We start from the raw sequence: 12,426 nt of genomic DNA, 5'->3' as shown, positions 1-12,426 counted from the left end.
GTTTCCCTAACTCCTTCAAATTTAGGCCAGCTTTCCTTGTAATATACTCTCATAGGATCATGTTTGTTTCATTAAAATAAATTATAGTAATTTATATTTATATCTTTATTGACATAGTTATTAGGTTACTATCCCTTTCTCCAACTAGACTGTAAGCTCTGGGAGCCATGTCTATTTTGCTTACCATTGTGTTCCTAGTGCTTGAACTTACTAGGTGCTTAATAAATATTTATTGAATGTATGAGGAGCCAGTGGGTGGCCGAGAAAAGGAAGAGGCAGAAGAGGAAGTGGGAGAGATTGAGTGAGGATCCAGTAGAGGCCTTGTAAGAGAGTTGCACTAGATACACTGGGGAACATGTTATGAATGCAGGTATCCAGAATAATACTCCACCTGCAGAATAATACTCTTTGGGGTTAGTGTCTAAACCTCTGTTTATAATTAACAAGTTTCCTAGAGACACACCAAAGGTTGAGGGCTAATGTTTCAGAAGCTGGGGAGACATTGTCACATGAAGCAGGGAAGTGTCTTGATCAGAATTGTGTTTTGGCAAGAGTGTTCTAGCTGGATGTCCTGGAAAGGTATGAAAGAACAAGACTTTAGATTGCTTCAGTCATCTAGGCAAGTGATAATGAGTGCCTGAACTAAGGGAGAATCAATCAGTGGAAATTTAGGGAAGAGAACAGATTCAAGGCAAATTTAAAAGTTAGAATTAGCAGGTCTTAGTGTCTAATTGGATGCACAGGAAAGAAGTAAGAATGGCAGCAATAATAACTAACAATTACTGAGCACCTAGGATGTTCCAGGCATGATTCTACAAGCTTTACACACACCCCATTTTATTTAACTCCATAACAACCATATGAGGTGAGTTATAATACATTCAGGTAACGCTAGGTTTCTTACTTTGTGGTGAATGATATTGTTCACTGGACAAGGACAATAAGAGGAAGTGAGGCCAGGAGGGTGGCTTTAGATAATGACTTCATTTTGGAACCTACTGACCTTGAGACATGGGTGAGGCATCCAAGTGGCGATTAGAACATGTGTCTGCAGCTCTCTTGAGAGTCTGGGAATGGCAATCCAGGAGTCATTATTTTGGGAGTGAATGGGATTGGCCAGAAGAAAAGAAGTTGAAAAGAGGCTCTTAATCTGGCCTCTGTGGATGTATTTCCTGAACACGAGTCCCTTGAGTTATATGGGAGATGCTGGCAATCTGTGGCTGTGCCTTAGAATCTCAAAGGGATGCATGGCCCACCAAAAAAATAAAGGACTGAAGATACAAGTGGTAGATAGTTAAAGGGACTCGGGAATGGAGTTTAGAAGGGATGGCCAAAAAGAGAGCAAGACATTCAGGAGCTGTAAGGAGGCCAAGATGTCTTGTCTTGTCTTATCTTGTATTCGTACAGTATTTATAGTTTTTCTAGACAGAGGGAATGGTCAGTGGTGTCCACTGCAATATTCCAGGGAGGTCATAAAAGAGATAACTTGAAAAGAGCCCACCAAATTTGATCACTGAAGAATTTAACCGTTTCTGTGGATGTTGGTGGTAGGTAAGAGGAGGTGAGAAATGACTGAATATGGCCTCTTCTTCTGGGAAGCTTGGTTGCAGAAGCAAGGAGAGGGAGGAGTCAGGGGTCAAGGATGATTTCCCTCCTTTCTTCCTTTCCCTCCCTCCTTCCTTTCTTACCTTTTTAAGGATAAAGGGGCTTGCTCATGGATACAGGCAGAAGGGTGAAATGCATCCTGGGATGAGAGTGGGAGTACCGGGTCCAGCGAGAGAAGCTACTTGATGGAGCAAGGTTCTGAGGGAGTGGATTTCACAGCACAAGTGGAAGGCCTGTCCCTGAGTGCAGGGAGTGCTAACCCCACCTCCTGGAAGGTAAGGGTGGGAATGGATATAGATAACAGGTGAGGGAAGCATTGTTAAAGATGGTGGTAGAAACCGTGGGGCTTCTTTGGGCACTAAGAGTATGATTCCAGTTAGTCACTGGAGGGGAAGGAGCGATGGTACATCTCTGGTCTCTCACACCAGCTGAGGAGACACCCCCTCCTTCTGCTCTGAAGATTGCACTGCCTTTTTTTAGACTGGGACACCTTCCTCCTATGTTCTGCTTTGTCTTCCTCCAGGAAGACTTCCCTGACTGACACCTCCATGTGGGCCCTTTCCAGCTCCTGGCTCAGTTCCCCATTCCTTCTTTGCTCCAGCACAGGGGCCAAGAGCTTCCCCTGGTTCAGGGTCTGTTTGTCTATCTCTGGTCTCTAAAGAGAAAGTTTGCAGAAAGGGATGGAGAGGGGATGGAAACACATGTGTATTTGTAAAATGGGTGGCTTCTGCCTCAGGATTACCCCTCCCCAGCTCTCAGGATGGGCTCTGCCCACAAGGTGGTGCTCGGCCAGAGACAATCTGGCTGGTATGATCTGGGCAACAGGCCCAGTTGGCAGGCTGACAGCAGGGCCTTGCTCTGGCCCAGGACCTTTGCTCCCTGCCCTGATAGCCCTGGCCTCTGTTGCCATGGCTGCCTCTTAGTTTGGTATAAACAGAACTCTTCTTCATCCTCCTCATTTCCAGCTTACTGACACCCAAGTGTCTCCCCAGGCATGGGCTGGAATTTCAAGTGCCCAGGTAACCCCCTACCCTCACCCCAGTGGAGGCATGAGGATGGTGAGTCACTGAACTTAGTCCCCTTTCCACCCCTTCACTGTTCTCTGGCTGGCTCTGCTGCTACCTCCTGCCCCACCTATGTCCTGCTGGAACTGGGGAGGGATTAAAAAAGGGCCCAGAGTTACATGGTCTGTCAAATCGGGTGGTGGGATGTAGGGAGGAGACTTTCTGCTTTGGGAAAGAAAAAGAGAAATGTGGAGGAGAGAAAATAGGGATCAAAGGGGAGAATAGAACTCATCTGGATAAAATAGATTCATTCATTCATTCATTCATTCATTCGTTCATTCTGTGAATCAGACAAGTTCCTGTGCTGAGTGCTGAGAGAAACAGAAACATGTATAAGACATGACCCTGCTTTTGAGGAAAGTGATTTGGTGCTGGTGTAAGGGCCCTGGACTTGGAACCTGGGGACTCTGGCTTGAGTCTGACTACCACTTGCTGGAAAAGTTACTTCTCTGAGACTTGGGTTCCTTGTCTGTAAGTAAGGATAATGACGCTGAACTCTCAAGGTCATTGTGAAGATCAAAGGAGACAAATATGAGAGACTGCTCAGTTAGTTGATGTTCTCTGCATCCTATGTGCCTGAGCATCAGGTTTACAATCAGGGAGGGGCACTCAGGCAAGTGTAACCCAGCCCAGGGGTGTAACAAAGGCCCGTTTTGGGGGGGGGGGGTCTCTGTGGGTGTGGCCACTTCTGGCAGTGATGACTGGGGCAGGCTGCCTGGGGAGGTGCCTGGTGTGTGATTTTCATTCAGCAAATGTTTGCAGAATGAATAGGGTGTGCTGGAGCCAGGGTCTGTTGGAAGGGTAAGGTTTCAGCAGGTGCAGGTGACAGGGAGGTGCTGTGGGAGGGAAGGTCACAGCTCTGGGCCTGGGGCAGGGAGGCAGCTAGTGCCAGGTGGGGAAGGCTCAGCTCAGCCTTTACATGAGTTTGACCTTTATTCTGAAGGCAACAGGAAGATCTGAACCAGGGAGTTACAGGATTAAATTGGTGTTTATAGAGGATCAGTCTGTCTGGGCACAGGGAGAAGACATCTTGGAGCAAAGCCAGTCAGGGACATGGAGAGGGACAGGGACAGAGGGGCAGGCAGAGGGACCATGTGGACGTGTCCAGGAGCCTCACACCAGGTGATGATGTCATCTCTCCCTCCACTCTGCAGAGGGTGTTCCTACCAGCATATCTTCAGGGCCCCCATCCCACCCACATACAAAGAGGAGGAGGGAACGTTACAACAGGGTGGAGAATGTCACAGGGACGCAGAGAGCAAGGGGCCAACACTACCTCCTTTCTACTCTTCCCTCCACAGGACCCAGGGCCCAGCTCAGAGTAACCGGGTGGGAGGGGAAGAGGAGGACAGCACTGGAGCTAGGACCTGGGTCCCTTGGTTTTCTGGGGCCTCCTCCTGTCCTCTAAGAGATAGGGTGAGCCAGTTGTGGTTTTTAAAGCTGGAGAGGTAGTTAACAGTGACAGAGAGAGTGAGAACACATTAGGTCTCAAGAAGAGATGTGCATGAACCCCTAGAGCTCAGCAACAGAGGACTAATTAAGATGACAGTGTTGTCCAACCCCTGACTTTCCTGGGAAGTAAATTTCTGGTCTGGGACTGGCTGGTAGGAATATGAGACTTTAACCTTTGCTGGCACCAGTCAGCCTGATGATCCATCTCTTCTGTCCCTTTACTCCCTCTCATTTCCGGTTGGACCATACACCCTGGAGTGACTCAGATATGCTGCCCAGGCCCACAATTTCCCCTAACCCCCAGCCTGACTCATCCTGAGCTCTGGAGATAGTTATCCTAGCTCATGGTGGGGAGATAAGGTTTCTGGTCCTGGATAGGCTCACTGGCTGTGAGGTGTCTGTTTTGCACACAAACCTTTCAGTTGCATTCCTCTAGGCCTGACCCAACCTTATTCAGTCTCTTCCAGGAATTGCAGACCACCTGAAAGCACCATTTTAAGAAACCTGCTCAGCACGTCCTCCCCTGAAGGCTATCTCCTCACCATCCCAGCCTTGCTCTGCTCCTGCCCTGCTGAGGCCTGCTGCTCCCATTCTCATCTGTTTCTTGGCTTCTGGATAGGCCTAACTGATTCTAGGTCTGAGAGAGAGGAGACCTAGCACAGCTCCCTTTTCCAAGGAGCATCCCCCTTCCCTAGTCACTCATTTCTGTCCCTACTACTGCTTGGATCAGTCAGCCCTTCTTTCTGTCTATGCTTTTGCTCCCTTTCAATGTTAGTATGTTATGTTGTGCTCAGTGACTGTTACTGCAGCGGGAGGGACTAAGGCAGCCGCCAGAGTGCAGTTGAGGGTGTGGTTCATCATGGGAGCCCTTGAAGTGAGGTGAGGGGAGTAAAGACAGCAGGAAGGAAGAATTCTTGGAGAAGAGTTTGTAGTTTTCTTCCATCACGGTAGGAGACCTATACTAGCAATTTACATGGAGGCAATGAAAATTTCACAAGTATTATCATATAATTTATTTTATATATGACAGAACAAAAACTGAGAACCAAATCAAGTATGATTTCAAGTTTAGTATGTTTCCCAGTACTTCGTTATCACTTTGGTAAATTCAAAGTTCTAAAGACCAAATTAACTTAAATGTAATTAATAATTAAACACTACACAAGGAATTTTAGAAATAAATGATACTGTTTCTTTATTATACAGATGAGACATCTGTAGCTCAGAGAGGGGAAGTAACTTGTTGAATGTTGCACAGCAAGTTAGAGACTGAATGAAAACTAGAACACAAGCTATTTGATCCTCAAATTTATGTTTTCCTGCTACATCACATTGTCCCAAAAATCATATGAAATAATTCTCAAAATGAAAATTAATTTTACTTCATTTTCATCACAAATCCTAAAGCACCTTGGAGGTGGCAGTAGAAATTTGCAGAAGTGAAAGGACTTGAGGGTCTGTCAGCTCACAGGACAAATGGGAAGGGTGGGGATCTGAGAGGTGAGCTACAAACCAGCAGCAGCACTCAGCTGTCCTGGAATTCCTAGGCCTCCGCAGATCAGCAGGACAACGTCTGCAGGCCTTCTGAAAGGCAAGTTATTTATTAGAAGTGCTGGCTGATCAGACTCAGAGCTGAGTCAGGGTGAGCACAAGCTATTCTTAATCTTGAGGCTGTTTCCTCAGCTTAAAATTGAGATAATGCTTACTTTATAGTTTCTGAATGGATTAAAAGTTGTCATTACCACCTTAAGGGAACTCCTGGACCATTGGGGGTGCCAGCTCTGGAAGACCAGGTCAGAGTTGGGAATGTCCACCCAGAATCCAGGTTGGAAGATCAGAGGGAAAAACCTCCAGTCTCGGAGGGCTTCCTGAAGAAGGTGTTTGAGGTAGAGCTAGCTTGGAAGGGCAGAGAGAAAGGAGAGTCCTGGTCTGGTAAACTGCATAGATAGACAGGAAGTTTGTGTAGGACCTGGCTTCCAAGAGGAACGGGGCAGGCCGTGGATGGGGTGGGTGGTTGGGGGATGGATGGTTAGTGTGGCTGGACCTTGGGAGCCGTGAGTCCATGCGTCTAGGAGCTGGACGCTTTTGAGCCAGAAGTGCTGGTCTGGGAGTGAGATGGTCTTCTCCATGGTGGGGCTTTCTCTCCTCTGGCTCCCATGCTCTGGAGGTTTCTTCTGCTAAAGCTTCTCTTAACTCCCAGGTTTAATCACCTAGGAAACCTGGGGAGGCCAGGAAGGAGAGAGAGCTGCTGGACCTTGGGGAATCAATGGCCCCAGCCTGGAATTCTGTTGGGAACGTATAAACACAAACTGAATTGTGTTGCCATGGAAGCTTGCCTGACATTTCCCGGAGGCTAAACTGGCCTGAGCTGGCCCAGGCCCAGCCATTCTCACCCTCCAGGTAAGCAGACCTGACAGAAGAATTGCCTATGAGTCATTGTGTCCCACTTTGGGGTTATCTGCCTTTAGAAATGAGGGAATCTTGGAGGAAGGCTGGCAAATGGGTGGTAGGTAGCAGGGCTTTCCTTGACCTGAGCACCTTTCTCCCTTTCTTATTTTCTCTGTTATAGACACACACACACACACACACACACACACACACAATGGTGCAGCCTGAAGCAATAGTATGTGAATTTGTTTCTTCTATAATATCAGTGGAGTGGAGTACCTGCTAGGCACTTTCTATAGATACCATAGTTAACAAGACAGTCAAGGTCCCTGCCTTTATGGAGATTTCCTCTTGGTTGGGAGAGGGCCCCTAAGTCTGTCTGAGTTCCAAAGGTCAAAGAGATAATTTAGATGTTCAACAAATGCTAATTCAATGAACGTAATGATTGTAAAATAAAGTAAGAAAAATGTTTTTGGATCATTTCTTCTGGGTCATCCATATTACTGCTTCCCTTCACAGAGATAAATGAAAATGGACACCAGCAATAAGAGAGCAATGCAGAAAAGAGCGTGCTCAAGCTTTGGATTACCTCCGACTTGAGGTCAAGTCTGAAGGACTTTTAGTTTCCTTATCTGTAAAATGGAGGGCAATGTTGCTTTCCTCATGGATTATTTTAAGATTACAAATAATATATTTTTTGACACAGTGGGCATCCAATAAATGAGAGCTACCATTATCATCACCATCATTGCCACCCACCCTGGCTGGTTTGGCTCAGTGGATTGAGCGTCGGCCTGCGAGCTAAGTGTCGCTGGTTCGATCTTCCAGTCAGGGCACATCAGAGAAGGAAAACTCTGACTCCAAAAAACCTCCGCTGCCTTGCGGCATACCTCTTCAGGGGAAAGGTTAAGGGAGTAAACCCCGACAGAAAATCCGGAGCCGGAGTCCCTAAGGCGGTTTGACGTTGTAGTCAACACCGGCAACTCCTGCGGCGCACCTGAAGCCAAGCTGTATTGACTCCGTCTTTCCCTTGGACCCTTCAGCTGCGAAGAGAGGGGGGATCTGCTGCATGGGCAACAGCAGACCCTCCATATCACCCTGCCCAGGCTCTGTAGCTTCAGCTTCACTGGAGAGGACACTCCAGCGTCATCGCAAGATGTCGATTCAACATGGGAGGAGACAGATACCGTGTCACTCCCGAGTTGGACTGCACAGCCATTCTCGGCGGTGCAGATAGACTCTTAAGAAGCTACACCATCGTCTCTCGAGACGGACGGCTGCCGAAACATTGCCACCACCGCCTCCACCACCATGGTTGGCCAGGAAGAAAGCCCTGGGCTGAGAGAGTTGGGACTGGGAAGGGGGTGTCAATAGGCAGGGCTAAGTTTGCATGGCCAGCTCCCTAAAAATTTTATTTGCAAGCATCTGTTTTGCATGGTGGCAGGGTTTTGCATGTTATCCTTTATTACTATCCTACAGACCTTTCCTGATAGCCCCAATTGCCACCTTCTTCTAGTTACCCTCACCGCACCTGCAGAGGACACAAAAATGCATGAGACACTGTCCCATCCTGCAAGGGGGACAGGACGCTAATTCTCATGAGCAGCTATGTTAAAGCCTGGGCAAACACAGGTTGCGTTGGGGTGGTCCTGAGGCGGAGAAGGGGTGGGGGAAGTTGCACAGGGGAAGTCTTTCCGACAGGCAGGGGGACAGGCAGGGAGGGGTGGTGAGTCAAGTTAACATTGACTGAAAACCTGCAAGTCAGGCACTTTCTCTGTATCGAATGTTCACATCAGTCCTCTTAGCTAGTTACTATCTTCATTTTCAGTTGAGGAAAAGGAACCTCAAAGAGGTTAAGTAATTCGCCCAGCTTCACAGAGTTAGGAGTCAAATTCCTTTAACTGTATTCACTCTCTTTTGGCTTTTAGTCATACTTGGTGGGAGGAGGGGAGCAGTAGAATATTCATAAATGGACTTCAGCCCACCGGTGAGGAGTCCATGGGTTACAATTCCAGTTCTTCCGTCACAGCTCTGTGAACTCAGGCCCTTTTCCATCCTGAGCCTGGCAGTGTCCTTATGAGGCTAAATGAGATGAACTGTGCCTTGCACAGAGGCCCTTAAGGCATGTTTCTGAGGCTCCAACAACCCACTGGATGCTCGAGTCCCCTGGAGCTTCTGCTTGAAGCCTTCCTTGCGCAGGGAAAGCCACAGCTTCCCAGATGACAATGCAGATCCCAGCTGTACAAAGCTCAAAGTTTTGGGAAGTCTTTGCTTATAGTGAGCAGAAGTCTAGATGGAGTTTCTTTCTGCTGGTAGAAGTTGTATCCCTTGGGCCACACAGATGAATGTTCCTTCTTTCTCCTGTAGTCCATGCCTCTTTTTCTCCAGCGCTCACATTCCCAGCCTCCGCAGCTGTATGTATCTCTGTGGGATGTGGTTCTCATTTTCCTCCTTATCCCAGACATCTTGTCTTGGCTCCCATTTGTCCAAGTGTTTCCTAAGAGTCAGACGAGAGTCAAGCACTGTTCTCCAGGCACGGCATAATCAGAGGGGTGAAAAATGTGCTTGCTCACACTTGCTTCTCTCGTCAAGGACCACGGAGGGTTTTGGCAGACTCATCATGCTGTTGGTGGAGTGAAGGCACGTGTGTGTGGATGCATGCATGTGTGATATACAAAAGTAAGGATTCATGTGTAAATTGCATGTTCATACATTCACTTTGTGGCATCTACTCTGGGCCGGAGCCCTGCCAGGCAGAGGCTGGCCCAGAGTTAGGAACCAGACATGGGCACTAGAGGACCCTGATCCGTCTGCCTGGAGCTGTGGTTTGACACCAATGGGATAATGTGATGGCAGGGGTAGGTCCCATGGCTCATGGCAAGTGTGTGCACTAGTCTGGTTGAAGTAGAAGGTGCTAAGGTTGAGCAGGGAGCTATCAGGAGTGCATCTGAGTTACCATCTCGATTCTCTTTGCCTTGGACTCAGCCATGCAATCAATTGCCACATTGTTGATTCTTCTTTCTTATCACTGCTTGATTCCATCCCTGTGTTCCCATTCCACTGCCCCTACTGCACCACACACCTCCTCAATGTCATTCTGCAATAGCCCCCTTTCTAGTCTCCTGACTTCAGTGTTTGCTCTTACCATCTTACCTACACATCTCAGTGCTTTATCTTCCTAAAACACTACCTTAACCATGTCACTTTCCTGCCCCACACTTTCATTGGCCCCTATGACCTATAGGATCAACTCTGGCCTTAGGAATCCTGTTCCTCTTCAGTGACTCCATTGCATTTCCAGGTCTTTTCATTGCATTTTTTTTTTTTCTAAACTCAACTTGATTAAGCTTGAACCCATTTTAAATAGCTCTTCCTGTTCCACTAAGGTCCTTTAGCATATGTCTGAATCACTTATTTATCTGAAATCCATATTTTGTTGATAAGATGCAGAAGGTAGACTTTGGCCAGGCAGTATTTTTATTTATACAAGGGCTCAGTGTGTACACTGATATCTTTATATCCCTTCAGCCCTCGAGACTTCCACATCTTCCTTAGGGTCAGTGTGGGTATTGAACATCTGTTGTTTTTACCTGTCCAGTATCTCTTCCTCCTCTTTTGGTAAATCAACTCTTTTTGTCCCCTTCTATATATTTGGGTGGGGCTGACCACTTGTCTCCAGTAGCTGGGCACATAATCCAGTCCTGTCAGAATTACAGTATTTTAGTGCCCTGGCCTCAGTGATTGGCTCTGGGATGAGCATGTGACCTAAGTCAGCCCAATGAGAGTCAGCCTTGGAACTTCAGCAGGAAGGATTAGGAAAGAGGTACTGGCTGCTGCATGGAGAGTGTCTGCTGGGGAAGGCAGCTAACACAGAAAAAAAAGTCAAGAAAAGTAGAGAAAGGTGGTCTTGATGCCATCATCAAGCCCCTCCTCTGACTATGCAAAACCAAATGCATCCCTGAACTTACCAACTGTGTGAGCAAGTAAATGATCTTTTATGTTTAAACCCATTTGAGATGAGTCTCAGTCACTTGCTATCAAGAGTCCCGAGCAATAATGTGTGCGTGTGTTTGGGTTTGGATGTTATAGTTGTGTGTACATGGGTGCATGTGTGATGTGCATTAAAGACTGGTGTATACATGGCTGTGATGAGTGGGTGGGCGAGCGAGGTGAGGGGTGACACTTATTCCTGTGAGAGTGTTGTCAGGGGGGAGGTGGTAGAGGGAAAGAGAGAGAGGGGGAGAGAGAGAGAAAGAGAGAGGAAGTGATTGACCAGCTGCGAGGGGCTGTGTGGCCTAGACTGAGGTTGCTTGGGCACAGGGTGGGGTGGGCATGTAAGTGGTTGTTTCCTATGGTAGAGCACTTGGCTCCTGTTTGTCCTGAGGGCAGAGGCTGAACTTGATATTGTATTTACATGATCACAAAATAATTGCACATTGAGACTTCTGGCCAAGATGGAGGCCTAGACTGACATGCTCTATCTCCCTCCACAACTAAGAAGGAATACAACTACCGTAAAACTGGAAATAACCAGAAGTTCCAGAAAATAAATGGAAGTCCAATGTATAAAGTTATAAAGAAGTGGTGCTCGTCCGGATGGGTAGGAGGGATAAAGCCGGGGCGGAGAGGTCAACCTGTCCTGGCGGCAGCCCCAGCGGCGACGGCGGTAAGCACAGACACCCGTATTTAAGGGGAGGTGAGAAGCGCTTGGGGAGCACCCCTGGCTGCAGACCAGACCCGGGGAAGGCAGACCCCCATTGCCTTGGACTGTGAGGCCCAGAGGGCGTGGGGATGGAGGAGGAGGCTCCTGGGCTCTCAGTGGAGAGTGAACGGCAGGAATCCATCTTGAACCCCCACTCCTGCAGAAAACGCCACAGCATGGTGAGAAAGGTCACCCGGTTGTGATGAGTGCACAGGGCTCCGCCCCCTATAACATAGGAGGTATGACAGCTCTGTTCAGGAAGCAAAGGTAAACACAAAACTGTCAGGATGGCACAGATCATGATAGAGATCCCGGTGACGCAGCTGACCAGACAGCAAATATCTAATCTAATGAAGCAGGAGACAGGAAATCTTTCTGAGGCTCAGTTCAGAGCTTTGGTTATATGAATGCTTACGGACCTAACAGCAAATCTTAAACAAGATGGGGAAGGAATGAAGGCTACCCCTGCTGAAATGAATGAAAACATATGAAACTAGTGGTGAGGGAAAGAAAACCAGGAATCAAATCAACATATCAGAACATAGGGAAGAAACAAACAATCAGCCAGTGCAGAAAGAGGAAACAAAAAGGGAAGAAAATGAGGAGAGGCTCAGAAAACTATGGGACAGCTATAAGCGGGCCAACATCCAAATCATAGGATTGTCAGAAAGTGAAGAAGAAGAACTAGAAATTGAAAAATTATGTGAAAAAATAATGAAGCAGAACTTCCTGAACTTGGGGAAGGAAATTAGACTTCCAGGCCCAGGAAACACAGAGAGTTCCAAAAAAACTGGACCCAGGGAGAACCACACCAAGACACATTATAATCAAAATGTCAAAAATTAAGGATAAAGAGAGAATCTTAAAAGCAGCAAGAGAGAAGAAGAGAATTATGTACAAAGAGGTCCCAATAAGACTATCATCTGATTTCTCAAAAGAAACTCTGCAGGCAAGAAGGGACTGGCAAGAAATATTCAAAGTAATGAAAAGCAAAAAGCTACAACCATGATTACTCTGTCCAGGGAAGCTGTCATTCAGAATAGAAAGGCAGAGAAAGTGCTTCCAGGACAAAGTAAAACTGAAGGAGTTCATCAGATCCAAACCACTATTATAAGAAATGTTAAAGGGACTTGTTTAGGAGAGAGAGGATCAAAACTATGAACATTAAAATGAAAACTGTATCACAACAACCAACAAGAGAAGCTAGGGAATCGA

General features: G+C 47.2%; 1 long non-coding RNA gene across 7 annotated transcripts; it reads left to right on the top strand.

Moving 5' to 3' along the window:
- Window positions 1–1,695: 1,695 nt before the first annotated feature.
- On the top strand, window positions 1,696–7,228 carry LOC150011820 (uncharacterized). 7 transcript variants are annotated; one of them, XR_016510678.1, is made up of 3 exons: window positions 1,696–1,880; window positions 6,336–6,521; window positions 7,029–7,228. It is a non-coding gene; the product is annotated as an uncharacterized LOC150011820 (long non-coding RNA). The 7 variants fall into 7 exon arrangements; XR_016510679.1 differs by lacking the exon at window positions 1,696–1,880 and adding an exon at window positions 2,548–2,624; XR_016510675.1 differs by lacking the exon at window positions 1,696–1,880 and adding an exon at window positions 2,605–2,663.
- The last annotated feature ends 5,198 nt before the right edge of the window (window positions 7,229–12,426 follow it).

This window comes from Furipterus horrens, unplaced genomic scaffold, assembly GCF_987537825.1.
Source record: "Furipterus horrens unplaced genomic scaffold, mFurHor1.1.pri manual_scaffold_4, whole genome shotgun sequence".
Taxonomy (NCBI): Eukaryota; Metazoa; Chordata; class Mammalia; order Chiroptera; family Furipteridae; genus Furipterus; species Furipterus horrens.
Note: the sequence above shows the minus strand (reverse complement) of the source record. Positions and strands in the feature narration are given on the sequence as shown.